Raw genomic sequence first — 15,370 nt, 5'->3', positions numbered from 1 at the left:
AATCATAAGAACAGAATAAACATGAGGAAGCTTCAAAGATACAACAACCTTACTGACTTGTTTCCACTTTTAAGATATTTGAAAGACATACAATCAAAAGAAACTTTCTCCCCTCAAGACATTACATTAATTTGATTTAAATACTGAAGGAACTTAGGGTGCTAAAAGCACTTTTTGCTTTTCTCCATAACGTTTTGTTTTGAGCATTTTGTTTTCTTAGATTTTGAAAATATGCTTTTGAGTCTTTATATTTCATTGTATTTTCCCCATAACTTATGTAACTATTACCCTGTCATTGGAATTTTAGTTTCAACAACACACACACGTGTGTGTGTGTGTGTGTGTGTGTGTGTGTGTGTGTGTGTGTGTGGTGGGAGGACAGAGTCTCTGTTGCCCAGGCTGGAGTGCAGTGGCACAATCTCGATTCACTGCAACCTCCACCTCCCAAGTTCAAGCACTTCTCACACCTCAGCCTCCTGAGTAGCTGAGATTACAGGTGCGCAACACCACAACAGGTGCGCAACACCACGACAGTTGCGCAACACCACAACAGGTGCGCAACACCACTACAGGTGCACACCACCACAACTGGCTAATTTTGTATTTTTTCAGTAGAGATGGGGTTTCCCCATGTTGGCCAGGCTTGACCTCAGGATCCACCCAGTTTGGCCTCCCAAAGTGTTAGGATTACAGGCATGAGCCACTGGGTCCTGCTGATATAATTTTTAAGTTATGAATAACATTGTGATTAATTATCTTGTGATATTTAACCACATCATTGATCCTTAAAAGAGATTCCTGGAAACAGAATTATTCGATTAAAGCATACAAATATTTTTATTATAAATTTATTTTCCCTCATTATAATAATTTTTAGAAAATATTAAAAATACATAGAAGATTGGCTTAACTGCCCGTAAAGGGGAATTGAGAATTTTTAGCCATAAGTTCAAAACTGGGTCAATGTAGCACTTGTGAAATGTTATACTACAGCCTGGGAATGGGGTTCAGGGCAGATCCTCAGCCTTGGAGAAATTTAAAGTTGGGCTAGAACTCAGTCATAAGGCTTGGACCAAATTTCAGGAATCAAAACAGGGAAACCAAATGAGTGGCATGCATGCCATTACCATCCTTGGCCTTGATCATGGCAGACATTGCCAGTCAAACACAATTCTCTTCCTTACTGAGCTTGGACTCAGCCTTGAATCCTTCTCAGCTACCATCCCTGACAAGCAACAGGGTGGCATGTAATTTGCAACCCATAACCACCCTTCATTAGAAGAGAGAATTAGTTAAGGGGCATGTGGCTATCTGGGTCTCCTGTAATTTGAAATCAATGGATAGCAAATATAATTCCAGATTCCACCCCCCAAAAAATACATAGAAGAAAATAAATATAACTTATGAAGTCACTACAAGGAGATGGTAACTTGCTATTTTTTTGGATCATCTTTTTATGTGTACATATACTTAAAACAATAATTACAAAGACACTTTGAAAATCTTTATTCACTTAATAAACTCAAAATAACTTACAAATATTAAATATGTTAAATAATGGTATCATTCCCTATTATATGGTGAGATATTATAATCAAATTAATCAATGCCCCATTGGTGAACATTTAGATTGTTTCACACCTTATGCTATTATAATTAAGTATTATTTGAGACAGATTCTTGCTCTGTTGCTCAGGCTGGAGTGCAGTGATGCGATCATAGCTCACTGCAGCCTTGAACTCCTGGCCTCAAACAATCCTCCCATCTCAGTCTCCCGAGTAGCTAAAACGACAGGCATTGCCACCAAAACTGGCTATTTTTTGATGGTTTTAATTTTATTTTTGTAGAGATGGGGTCTCACTGTGTTGCACAGGCTGGTCTCAAACTCCTGGCTTTAAGTGATCCTCCCACTTCAGCCTCCCAAAGTGCTAGGATTACAGGTATGAGCCACCACACCCAGTCTATAATTCTTATTCATAAATCTCAATGCTCATATCTGATGCAGACATGAGGACGCATTAAAAATGACTTTTTTTTTTTTTTTTTTTTAGGCAGAGTCTTACTCTGTTGCCCAGGCTGGATTGCAGAGGTGCCATCTTGGCTCACCACAACCTCCTCCTCCTGGGTTCAAGTGATTCTCCTGTCTCAGCCTCCCCAGTAGCTATGATTACAGGCATGCACCACCACGCCCGGCTATAAAGGGACATTATAACTCTTTTAGCTTTAGGCATATGGGCATCCATTTGTGCTCTTGCCTGGGTTCTACTGATGTTAGGGGTTGGCCTGGCTGCCAAGGCTCAGATATTTAATTCCAGATATGGAAAGGCCTGGGGAAGAGGGGATTAGTAAGATGAGAAGACAGCATATCATTTGTGACTTTTTCTCTCTCGTTCTGGTAGAACGTAAACAGAAGCAAAACCTCAGCTTGGGAAGCCAGCAGTGTAATTTGGCAACTCACTCGGAATAGATGTGTTTGATGAGGAAGAGGTGAGATGATGGATACAGAGTTCCTGCATGGCGACAGGCACTCAATAAATAGTTATTTTTCCTTAGAAGGAGAGGGGCGAGGCACCTCTACATATCCGGACAAAAACACCTTTAAGCAGCAGTAAAACCTAAGGGAACGACGGCACCGTAGCACATGCAGATGAAGGAAAGAGAGCTTTGTGCAGCTCGTTTGTGCGAACGGCAGGCCCAGGGGTTTTGTTTTCTTGTGTTTACGTAGGAAAATCACAGACAGGGACTTCCCAAGAGACTGTTTCTGTTAGCCACTGTCTGCTCCTGACAGTTACAAGAACTGCTCTTCCTCCCACAGCTGCAGCAGAAGCCTGCTTCTGCAGGGTCTCTGATGCGGAGGAACTGAGCTGTTTAGGATTGAACTGCCCACCTACTGTTAAGTAATGTTCTGTCTGTAACACAGGATTTCCACTTAGGAAAATGTGCTGTGCACTTGGCTGCAGCATTTACTACGCATCTGCTTTACAAGCCTGTTCTGCAGCTCCAAGGCCCAGCTCCAAACTGGCAAATGGTCTCTGAAGACTTTGCCATCAGAAGGAGCCAGGCCAGAGTTGGGATGGGGCAGGGTTAGCAACTAGTCTGGTAGGAGGTCTGGTGGGATCAATTAGGCAAGTTAAGCAGGGGAGCCCATCAGTGGCTGATTCCCTCTCCTAGAACAACCCCAGCTCGCAAATACTCCCCAGAATTATCAGGCAGCAGTGGGTCTGTAGAATGGGCTCTGCTGCAGTATTAAGCTGGAAGGTAGTGAATTTTTGTTATGAGCTTCCTCGAATCCGAGCTAAAGCCACAGTTTCCTTAATAGTTTTCCAATAGCACTCTATCTCTTATTAAAAACTACAGTTAATCTGGACCTTCCCTCCCAACCATAATGTCAGAAAAGAAATGTGTTTCTGATAATAAATGCTCCTTTTGCTGCACATCTATATTTCATCAGGACTGTGGTTGGCAAATTGCTGCTGCACAACATAAAACTAAGCAATGAAATGTAAGACATATGCCTTCTCTAATATGCTGATTAATACAACTATTCTCATCAAAAACACAAAAAGAGCCCCACCCAAACAGAGATCATGCCTACTTCCACATCTTCTTCTTCCTCCCCCTCCACCCCATAACAAAACACCCAAGCCATGAGGGTTCCTAGGGAAATTTGATTCTAAGTAACTCTTGGATCACAAATTACTTTTGAAAATGTTACTTATATTCCAAAAGAATCCTTAGATTGCGTGGTGATAGATTATCTTGTAATACCTAGCCATGCTGATTTGCAGAAGGCAGAAAGCTTGGTCTAGCAACAGTAAAGAGGATAAAATTACCTGTATTCCTATCCCATAAGACACCTTTTGAGCATAATTTAATCTTCATTATGATTATTAGAAAAACTAATGGATTTTTACAAAATCATAGTTAAACAAAAACGCACGATGTAAAATTTATCAGCTTAACATTTTTAAAGTATACAGTTTAGTAACGTTAAGCATATTCACAGTCTTGTTAAACAGATCTCCAAAACTTTTTTTTTTTTTTTTTTTTTTTTTGAGATGTAGTCTAGCTCTGTTGCCAGGCAGGAGTGCAGTGGCGCGATCTCGGCTCACAGCAACCTCCAACTTCTTGGTTCAAGCAATTCTCCTGTCTCAGCCTGGGATTACAGGCATGGACCACCACGCCCTACTAATTTTTTTTTTTTTTTTTTTTTTTTTTTGGTATTTTTAGTAGAGATGGGGATTTCATCATGTTGGCCAGAACGATCTCCTGACCTTGTGATCCACCTGCCTCAGCCTCCCAAAGTGCTAGGATTACAGGTGTAAGCCACTGTGCCCAGCCATCGGATCTCCAGAACTTTTTATCTTGCAAAACTAAAATTCTATACCCCTTAAACAACAACTTCCCACTTCCCCTTTCCCAGCTCTTGGCAGCCACCACTCTACTTTCTGTTTCTATGAGTTTAACTACTTTAGATACTTCACATATGTGGAATCATATAGTATTTATCTTTTTTTGTGACTGGCTTATTTCACCTAACATAATATCCTCAAGGTTCAACCATGTTATAGCATGTGATAGAATTTCCTTCCTTTTTTAAGGCTAAATAATACTCCATTGTATATATATGCCACATTTTGTTTATCCATTCATCTGTTGGATATCTGAGTTGCTTCCATTTCCTATCTATTGTGAATAGTGCTGCTGTGAACATGGATATGCAAATATCTCTTTGAGACTTCGGTTATATAAGGATGTGGTTTTGCTCTGTGTCCCCACCAAATCTCATCTTGAATTGTAATCCCCACGTGTTAAGGGAGAAGCCTGGTAGGAGGGGATTGAATCATGGGGGCAGACTTCCCCCTTGCTGTTCTTGTGATGGGGAGTTCTGACAATAAATGTGTTTCTAATAATAAATGCTCCTTTTGCTGCACAGCTTTGCCCCTTTGTTCTCTGTCTCTCTCTCCTGCTCCACCATGTGAAGATATGCCTGCTTCCCCTTTGCCTTCCGCCATGACTGTAAGTTTCCTGAGGCTTCCCAGCCATGCTTCCTGTACAGCCAGGAAGCTGACTCAATTAAACCTCTGTTGTTCATAAATTACCCAGTCTCAGGTAGTTTTTTATAGTGGTATGAAAAAGGAATAATACGTACACCCACAAGCGAAATTGCTGGATCATATGGTAATTCCATTTTTAATTTTTTGGAGAACCACCATACTATTTTCCACGGCAGTAGCACCATTTTACAATATGCCACCAACAGTTCACAAGGGTTCCAGTTTTTCCACATCCTCACCAAAACTTGTTTTTTTTTAAACTAATAGATTTTTTAAACAATTACTTTTTTTTCTTGATATCAATTGAGAAAAGATTTTTAAGTCACTCATTTTCATTAAGACTCTCTTTTAGTGCCCTTTGTATTTATTAAATACTTTGTAGGGATCAAGTTGTCTCATAAAGGGCTCACCATACACAGAGGTTTATGAATGACTTGTGTTAGCAAAAATATTCTTGTGAATTAGATGATGTCATGGAGTTTTATACTGTTGGCATATTTCTACCATTTATATTTTAAAACTGAGCTCAAAAAACAAATGCTGTGGGTCTAGGTCTTTTTTTTTTTTTTTTTTTTTTTTTTTGAGATGAAGTTTCACTCTTGTTGCCCAGGCTGGAGTACAATGGTGCGATCTTAGCTCACTGCAACCTCTGCCTCCTGGATTCAAGTGATTCTCCTGCCTCAGCCTTCCATGTGGCTGAGATTACAGGCACCTGACACCATACCCAGGTAATTTTTGTATTTTTAACGGAGATGGGGTTTTACCATGTTGACCAGGCTGGCCTTGAACTCCTGACCTCAAGTGATCCACCTGTCTTGGCATCCCAAAATGCTGGGATTACAGGTGTTGGCCACCATGCCCAGCCCTGGGTCTAGGTCTTGGTCACCCTAGACCATCACCTCTTCCTCAGGAATTTGGACTTGAGATTTGTTCAAGCAACCTTGATGATTGTTAATCCTTTTCTCTAATTCTGGAGAGAGGAAGAGGCTTTCTTAATAATGAAATGTTGAGATGGTCCTTTTCTCTTCTCACCCCACAAGTAGAATCAGATGGTTAATGTTTCAGGCACAGGTCCAAAATCCTCCTAAACTTTCCCTCTGAACAAAAAAGAGAGCCAAGGAAGAATGAGTGACTAGATTTTGTAACTGCTCATTATGGGACCATCTATTATGCTTTTTAGTATGCAGTATCTTAATAAGCCCAGATATTACGGCAGAGGGTCCATAACTAATCTACTGTAATAAATAAAAGGAATAGCGGTGGTACTGGTCTGTTCCATGGATATAATGTGCAGCTTGCACAGTGTGACATTTTAAATAAACTTTATTCTTGAGGTATTTAAGAAAACATAAAGGCAGTAATGAAATATAGTGCACAACATTAGTTGACACAGCAATTCCTGCCTCCTAAGACCCTGTTAAATAACCAGAGCTTAAATCTTCATCTTGAAATATACAGCTCTTCTATGATTTTAAGTGAGTTGTAAAACTTTTATGGAGTGTGTCCTAACTTTATTTTTAAAATATTCTCCTCTTTTATAGTAAAGGTGACCCAGAAATACCTTGTGAATAATAGAACAACATATTTAAGCCATAAATTCACCTCTGTGGACAATACAGAAGTCGTCCTAGTACTTATATCTCTCCTGGAAGGAAGCGGGAGCAGGGATGCATCTTGAAATGGCTACTTACCTAAAACGTACTGATTTCAACTCTAGAAGTAACCAAGTTTTACCACAAATGGTCACACTTAACATTTCTACTACCAAGTTGAAATAAGGATTCAAAAATTAAAGCTGGCTATTATAGAAACCTACAGTCAAATCTTTGCACAGCTGAGTGTTGAAATGAAAAAGTTTATACTCTCAATATCTGGTTTATGTAATTATTAGGTTTTGGACATACAACTCTGTAAACTGATGTGGGCCTGTGGGATGAGTTCATTCCCATACAGGGGGAACAAAATTTAAACTCCAAAACTAATTAAGATACTCAAATGCTTTTTACTTATGGCCAAAATTTCACTCAGTTGCAATTCTCCGAATCTGTCAAGCTCTTGTACATTTTTCAATGAAGCACAATTTTCTATCATTCTTTGTTTCTCCTTTTTAAGCTTATATACTTCGAAAATAGTTGTATAGTTGTACTCTATATGTTACATATATGCATTCATATTGAATACAGAGTTTGGTCTTCAGCTTAACACTGTATATGAAGCCTCGTTTGGATGTATTGATAGTTAATGGTGTTTTAACAATGAGAAAACCACTGACTAAGGTATTTCTTCTTACTCCCACTGAAGACATATAGAATAACTAGCTATCATAACCAATGAAAATCATTTAGTAAACAGCCTCTCGTATGTTGTGCCCTAGTAAGCATTATCCAAAGTACGCTAGTTTTAGTGACTGAATAAAAATTCTGCTTCCTGTGAAATCCCAAGAAATAGCTACTTCCAAAAATATCTAGTAAGGGTGCACTTGTTTACAGAATTCAGAAGTCTTGTTAAGACAGTTTGGATTATGCTGATATTCTGTGTTCCAATATTTATAGAGGGCAGTCAACTTGGCACTGTGTCTTTTTTTCTCATTAGGAATTTACCAAATGCAAGTGAGCATTAGCTTCCTCTTCATCTGTACTCACTGTTCCTCCCTTCTCTTCTCTCTCCTCCTCTCTTTTCTCTCAGCTCCTAGCCTTCTTCTAAGGGAGGGGCCCAAGGGCAGGGTCGACCACGTGGGTGCAGAAGAGCAGGCTACAAGGCTGGAAGGCAGGTGCATGGCTGTTTTCCACGTGTCAGTGGGGGAAAGGGGCTTCTTAATCTCTCTAGTTGGAAAGCCAGTGGGGAGTGAGGACAGCTACCTGTTACTTCAGGCCATATTAGGTGAACAGGAAGAGTCCAAACTAGGTAAAATTTTAGTGGGTCAGAAAAAGGATATCTTTCCTCTTTTATCTATACACTCTTACGTTCCTATCTCTCAGAACATCTTCTCTTTCCCACTCTTCTCTGATCTTTTAATCTCCTTTTCCTAGGAGTTCTGTGAAACGGCCATATATGCTTAACGGCTCCCAGATACTGAAGGAGCCAAGAAACTAATGAAGGAATTAGACAAATCCACTCTATTGGGTGATTTATTGAGGGAACTTACAGACAGAAGCATGGTCTTGGTGACCCCAAGGCAGGTAGATGTCCACACGGTTACTCCACAAACTCAAGGCTTATCCACCATAGGGAAAGAGTGTAAGTGCTCTAGCAAGACAATTAAACCATCCAGAACAGGCGAGAATGCTATATGTGTCATAACCTATAATTTCTGTGAAAACATCAAGATTGCTTTGATCTAAAATCAGAAGCACATGTTCTTACCCTTGGGACAGAAAGGAGGAATCAGGAGGCTTTCATAGAACTGGGGCTGATCAAAAACCAACATGGTACATTAGCATCCAAGATGGAGTCACTTTTGTCTCCACAGGTGAAAAAGAGGCAGGTTGGTGGGATATGAAAGGAGGCAGGAGAGAGAAGAGAGGACAAACCTGGAGAGATGTCCAGACCCATTGCTGGAGGAGGGAGCCAGGGAGGAGGATAGGTTCAGGAGGGCGGGGAGGGCAGAAGACCTTGTGGGTTGGGGTAGGCAGAATGTTCAGAAGCCTCCCTCCTTGGGCCACTTTCTTTAGGCACCACCCACATGATTCACATTGCTTTTTCTAATGCCTTCCATCACAATTCGAAAACGGTCAAATCATCATATTGCTTTACAGAACTATTGAAAATTCTCTTTAATGATAGCCTGTACTGGTTATTTCTCAAGAATTTATATGCTCCAAAGTGGAAGAAAATACAATCCTTTAACACACACACACGAGAGAGAGAGAGAGAGAGAGAGAGAGAGAGAGATCTATCTTGATTTCATATGGATAAAATACATACTTTATTTTACAAATATCCTTGTAGTTAATTCTACGTGTCCATCAGTATAATTTTTTTTAAGATAGAGCTAGCATGAAGGAGTTTTTTGGAGTGATAGATCTGTATCCTGAAGGTGGTTACATAAATTTATACAGGGGTTAAAATTGTATACAGAAAAAAAAATCAATTTTATTGTATTATAATTTTTAAAAATAAAATAAAATATTTTACTGCCACAGAAAGCCCATCTTTCATATAAAATCCAAAAGCTCTCCCTTTGTACTTAAGCATAAAGGCTAAGGTGACTGTTGAGTAGTGTCTAGATTTGCCTGAAAGGCCTAGATTTGCTTTATTAAAATATTAATGTGTTAAATGCTTGTTTTTTTAATAAAAGACTTGTTAAGCATTTGCTATGGAAATCTCAAAAAGTCACTTCCCTTGAGGAGTGAGTGTTTTCGAAGAGTTTGAATGGACTAAAATGCAGGTCTGTATTCTCCTTCTGACTTCGCTGCTCCTGTTCTTCGACTGCCCATGATCCTCCTTTGCAAAGTGGAGTTAATTCCGATTCTTTCCTCAGGTTTGGTATGAGGATCCCTCGGCTGACGTCCCAGGGAGACAGCTCTGTCAACTGCACTGTGCAGGAGGAGTGTGGACATTATGATGATCAGCTCAATTTTCCCTCAAGTCCAGAGACTGGAGGGTAGGGTGGAGCTGGCATCTCTGCTCCTTTGCCAAAAAGGAGAAATTCGTCTTCTCCTAGTTCCCCAGGATGCTCCCAAGCACACTCCAAATAGCCCACTGGTCACACTCCCTGATGTTCGGGGAAGAAGAACAGATGCGACATGGAATGAAACCCAGAGAGGTAGAGAAGCCTGCTGAAGCAGGGAGGAATACCCGCCAGGCACAGGGCTGAGGTTCATGCACCGGCACTGTTTGTGCACAGACGGCAACCATTCTGACTGGCTGGTGGCTGTGCTTCACTGATGTTCAAGGATGTTAAATGCAATCCCTGTGGACCGGAGACCAGTGAGATGGCATAAATAAGTGGAGCAGCTTAGCATAAGAATTCCAAAGTCTTCATTTCTCTTTTTCCAATTTTTGATAGAGACATGATTACAGGAAAATATTTCTTGACTCCAGGAAAATTGTTAGTGCAATGGAAAATGAAAGCAGATGGGCGGCCTCAGAGAAAGTAAAGAATGAGAAGAAAAGGAACCAAGGGGATAGCTGCTGTGTGGCTCTACACTAGGGTGGTCTCAGCCTTTATTGGGCCATGAACCCTTCTGGCGGTCTGGAGAAGCCCATGGATTTCTTCTCAAGATGATTCTTTTAGATAAAAAGAAAAAAAAGAAAATACGTAGGATTACAGAGGAAATGGTATTAAAACACAGAAGTCCCCTGGACGTAGGTTAAGAGCGATAGTCTCTGTGCAGTAATATAGGCCTTGCACAAACTAAATATTTTGAGTTGCCAAGAGAAGTCAAGAACCCTAATTTTGAAAAGAAATTTTCTGATTTTTGACAGTTAACATGAAGTCTTTTTAAACACCGAGCCAGTCTAAGCACATATCTGGATTGATTTTTGGATGCTGGTCTGATACTGAAACTCAATTTTAAGATTCCAGGAGACTCTTCATAAACAAAGAAGCGTGACAATCCCATATGGTGTCAACAGATGAGACTGGGGACAGTGATGGCCAAACCCGGGAAAGCCTAACACATGGCTGCCTGTTCATCTGAAGAGACAAAAACACAGCAGAGAAGAAGCTGTATCCTGTGTGCGGGGACTCATGTTCTTAACAAAGCTAGTTGATGTTGTCCTTCATTTGTAATTTTAATCTTAATATCTCACCTGTCACTATGATTTCCCATGGAGATATTGAGATAGATTGGTTAAAATTTAACGTTGAAATTTAAGATTTTAAATTTTCTTTTATCACTTATTTTCTACAAACTTTTAGAAAATGGCTTTTTCACCTTGGTGGGAAAGAGAGAGAGCTAGTATTCTACTACCAGCATAGACAAGCTCTACCTGGGAAAACAGGAAAGACAAAACAGAGGGAAGGTCCCTATTTTAAGAGAAATTTCTTAAATTATTTATCTCTATGAAAGATTTTTACCTATTATGAACATAATTGAAATTAGATGAGATCAAATCATTATCATTTCAAGTAATTTGAAAATAAATAGCTCTCTCAAAAACATCATGGAATCCATATAAATGGAAGCCATACCATAAGGTCAGTAAGTTATTTTATTTAACTTGAGTCAATAAAGTACTTAGTGATGTATTAGGAAGTGTTTCCTAGATGAGTGGCTTCTAACTTTTTTGATCACTGTATGTAAGTAAAGAAGTATATTTTGCACCATGATTATATAATAGAAGTTTTGGCTGGGCACGGTGACTCTCACCTGTAATCTCAGCACTTTGGGAGGCTGAGGCTGGTGAATCACAAGGTCCTTCTTCTTTCTCTGAAAGCTCAAAATGAGATCACAGAATGTTAGAACTGGAAAGAAGCTAAGTGATGGTTATCCAACTGCTTCTGTTTACAGCGATACCACCTGAAGCCAGCGACCTGTCCAAGTTCACATGGCTGGTCAGCGGGAGAGCCTGGCCTGGAAGCTGGGCTCTTGCCTTTTGCATCAAGTTGGGACATGGAGCTTCTGGGGCAGGGTGGACATGGTGGGAGTTGGGTGGAGCGGGTGGAGTAGCCTGCAAAGGAGCCTCTCCTCTCTTTAATTGCCATTTGCTGCTTCCTATGCAGGCCAGAGGGAGGCACCCTATGCCAGCAGGGCACTCTTCTGGTGGCCCATGGCTTCTTGTTTAGAGGGTCTGTCCAAAGTTGCCAGGTCACTGTGGTGGAGCCTCCCTTGTTCAAGCAGCAAACATTCGGGTTGGCAGGGGTTTCTGAGAACTCCTGCATGGGTCTCTTGAGCTCTCTTCAGCTCTGGATCCCCTTTCTCCCAGGGCCCAAAGGAGATTGCTTAGGTCAAAAGCATTAGGCCTCTAGTTTCTTTCCTTAGTAGACTAAAATGCAGCTCTCTTAGAACTTTAATGTGCATTAAAAATTCACCCGAGAAACTTGTTAAAAATGCAAATCCCTGAACTTAACATTCCAGTTCTTAGGTCTTGAGAAGGGACCCCAGCAACCTGCATTTTCAAGATCTTACTCAGGAATGCTGATATAGGCATCCTTGGAGCATATTTCTAAAAATATGGGACTTGGAGCATATACGGTTTGAGGAAGACACAGACCTGGGCTTTCTGGGAGGTTGTTTCTTACTCTTAGTTTAAGTATCAAAAGGCTTCTTTCAACTAATCCACTGAGGTCATTTAGAATAGCTTTCTTCTCCCCAAACTGTCAGGACATCACTACAAGTGGACCTGCAGAGGAGCAGGATTGGGAAAAGACAATCTTAGAACTCATTTAATTTAATTCGCAGTAGGGCTCCTACCCCTGGGAAATATCAGGTGTAAGTGGCAGTTTCCACAATAGCCACAAGGTGGCCACCTTCAGCATCAATTAGAAGAGCTCAGCGAGTTACCATCAGGTTGAGCTTATTGTCAACATTAAATGTCATTAGTTTTTAACGTGAACATTAATTTTAAAAGGATGCAAGAAGAAATGACTTCACAGGAGAGCCTTCACACTCGCATTTTAATCAAATATTGACATGATCTAGATGGAGGGATTTAGTGAGTTTTTTTCAGACCCCAGAAAAAAGATAAAAATCTGTTTGAGAAAAAGCCAGTCTTTGCAAAATGAAAAATGTCACTCAAAGGAAGTGTTTCTTTAAGGCATTCGGAAAAGTTGGCTTTTTGAAGAACTAGCAGGTGCAATTTGGTCATAAAATTTTTTTTTTAAAAGCATCATCTGGTAAAAGTTTCTTTTTATTGGTATTTAATCAAGATCAGAAAATAGGGCCCAGTGCTCTGGCTCACACCTGTAATAACAGCACTTTGGGAGGCCGAGGTGGTGAATTACCTGAGTTCAGGAGTTCAAGACCAGCCTGGACAACGTGGTGAAACTCCATCTCTACAAAAATACAAAAATTAGCTGGGCATGATGGTGGGTGCCTGTAATCTCAGCTACTCGGGAGGCTGAGGTGGGAGAATTGCTTGAACCCAGGAGGCAGAGATTGCAGTAAGCCAAGATTGTGCCTTTGTGCTCTAGCCTGGGTGACAGAGCGAGACTCAGTCTCAAAAAAAAGGATCAGAAAATATAAAAAGGCGGGGCGTGGGGGGCATGGGTGTGGAAATGCTCTGGATAAATGCAGTAACCTCAGGGCCATTATGGACCAAAAATGACAGCAGAGCTGTGGCTTGGCTGATACAGACCTGAGCCTTTCTTCCCAGCAACTCTGTGTGCTTTAGATGTTATCCTAATGGCCTGGAGTGTGGAGGCCAGCAGGCCTGCAGGGAAGGGCAGCTACAGGCAGGGAAGCCAAATGAGCTCAAAGCAGGTTACAGGAGGCCTAGAGGACTCACCACGGCACAACTGCAAGCCAAGAAGCCCAGCCTCAAATCTCTGGGAGGCCAAGCCACTGGCAAGGTCGCTGCTAGCCTGTGACCTCAAGGACAGAGCAACCAGTAATTGGGGTTTATGGTGAGGCCAGGGTCACCATTCTACAGGGATAGGTTGGAAAATATAGCAATGGCCTCAGACCAGCAGAGAATGCTGGGGACAAGGCTGGTCACTTAGTGGGCTTTGGGCCATATGTGTAAACATCTGTCAAAGGGCAACCCCTGGCCAGAGCCTCACACTGAAGACATCCCCTGACTCATCTGAATTTGAGAACAACGTGCCTAGAGAAGTCAGTAGAAGAGAGTCTGGAGGGATAAAGATCACGTCCTCATGTTCCAAGGACAATGGGAAAGTTGGTCTCACATCCTACCCTCTCATTTCAGCTTAGTCTGGAAAAAGCAACCCTGGAAAGCAAGAGGACATAATTGAGACGGACAAAAGGCCACCAGGACATAAGAGGTGGTGATGAAGCATGGCAGCCTCCATGGCTGAGGCCTCCCTCTCCATCCTTCTTCATTGTGTCTCCTGTCATGCTCTTTGTGATGTTAGGAAATGGTGGGAAGGGAAAGCTCTTGTCGACAAGGGACCTGAGGGGCCGGCTTCTTAGATATTTGGAGAGTGTGGGAGAGGATTCTGGGATGCTTCTCTTTCTGCCTCTTATCCTCACAGAGCAGCATCGAGGGCTGAAAATTCCCCGGGCATTACCCTTGGTGCTTAGGCTGCCTTCTTTCTAGAAATATGCCTTTAGCTCTCAAGGAGAAAGTAGGACAGTGTGGGGCCTGAGTGAAGGTCCTGATTGTTCTGAGGGACAGCTGTCCTTTGGTGGTTCTCTGATCAGGCCAGCTCACTGCAGGCAAACTTGGATGACAGCATATACAGAGAGCGGGACTCATGTTCCTGATGCAAGAACGAGGGCCTCTCTAGGACCGTATCCCATGGGAACCCTCTCTGTGCTGCTGGGTAGTTGGAGGAGAGGCTTCTGTGGTTGAGGAGAGGAGACAGTTCATAAGTCACCCCTTCGGCAAGACTCTTTTTCCATGCCATTACTCCAGGAGAGTGGCTCCAGGAGAGGGGCTGCCCAAAGTTGGTCACTTAGAAAGAACGCAAACCTGCTGACTGCCATGAGACAACCAGACCTTGTATAATATAACAGGCAAGCAGTCTATATCAGCTCATTGTCACACTGCTGATAAAGACATATCCGAGACTGGTCACTTAGTGGGCTTTGTGACTTTGCACTCCAGCCTGGGTGACAGAGCAAGACTCAGTCTCAAAGACAAGGATCAGAAAATATAAAAAGGCAGGGCATGGGGGCATGGGGGTGAAAATGCTCCGGAAATGCTCTGGAAAAAGAGGTTTACCTGGACTTACAGTTCCACATGGCTGGGGAGGCCTCAGAATCATGGCAGGAGGGGAGAGGCACCTCTTACATGGCGACAGCAAGAGAAAATGAGGGAGATGCAAAAGTGGAAACCCCTGATAAAACCACCGAATCTGGTGAGACGTATTCACTACCATGAGAACAGTAGGAGTGAACCACCCCCATGATTTGAATTATCTCCCACCGGGCCTCTCCCCCAGCACAGGAGAAAGCGAGGAAGGCCGGCAGGCTTGCCCAGGGCTTGGAGCTCTGATCTGAGCTTCATCAGCGCATAGCTCTCGGCAGCCGGTCTATCTGCTCACTCACTCCTCATTCCACACAACATACTCATTTGCAAGACAGTCCTTTGGAAATAAATTTTGCCTTAAACAAGACATCATTGTAAGTCTGAATGGTTCAACAGTAAAGTAAGTTAATAAGGACAATTTCTCTCCAAATATTTAGAGATAGTAAACTAAATATTTAAACTAATAATAAAATGCACTGTTCTCAGATCAAAGCAGC

The 15,370-nt window shown here is 41.8% G+C and overlaps 1 long non-coding RNA gene across 3 annotated transcripts in view; it reads left to right on the top strand.

The window, feature by feature from the left end:
* Positions 1–15,370, top strand: part of LOC141584602 (uncharacterized) — a 65,775-nt gene that overhangs the window by 26,429 nt on the left and 23,976 nt on the right. For 2 of the 3 annotated variants that reach the window (XR_012517750.1, XR_012517749.1), the window contains one exon: positions 9,538–11,628. The exons of the other annotated variant lie outside the window; for it this stretch is intronic. This is a non-coding gene — a long non-coding RNA (uncharacterized LOC141584602). Of the gene's footprint in view, positions 1–9,537; positions 11,629–15,370 lie in introns of those variants that run through there. 3 annotated transcript variants of the gene reach the window in all.

Source organism: Saimiri boliviensis, chromosome 5, assembly GCF_048565385.1.
Source record: "Saimiri boliviensis isolate mSaiBol1 chromosome 5, mSaiBol1.pri, whole genome shotgun sequence".
Lineage (NCBI taxonomy): Eukaryota > Metazoa > Chordata > Mammalia > Primates > Cebidae > Saimiri > Saimiri boliviensis.
The sequence above is the reverse complement of the archived record's forward strand: the minus strand, read 5'-3'. Positions and strand labels throughout refer to the sequence as shown.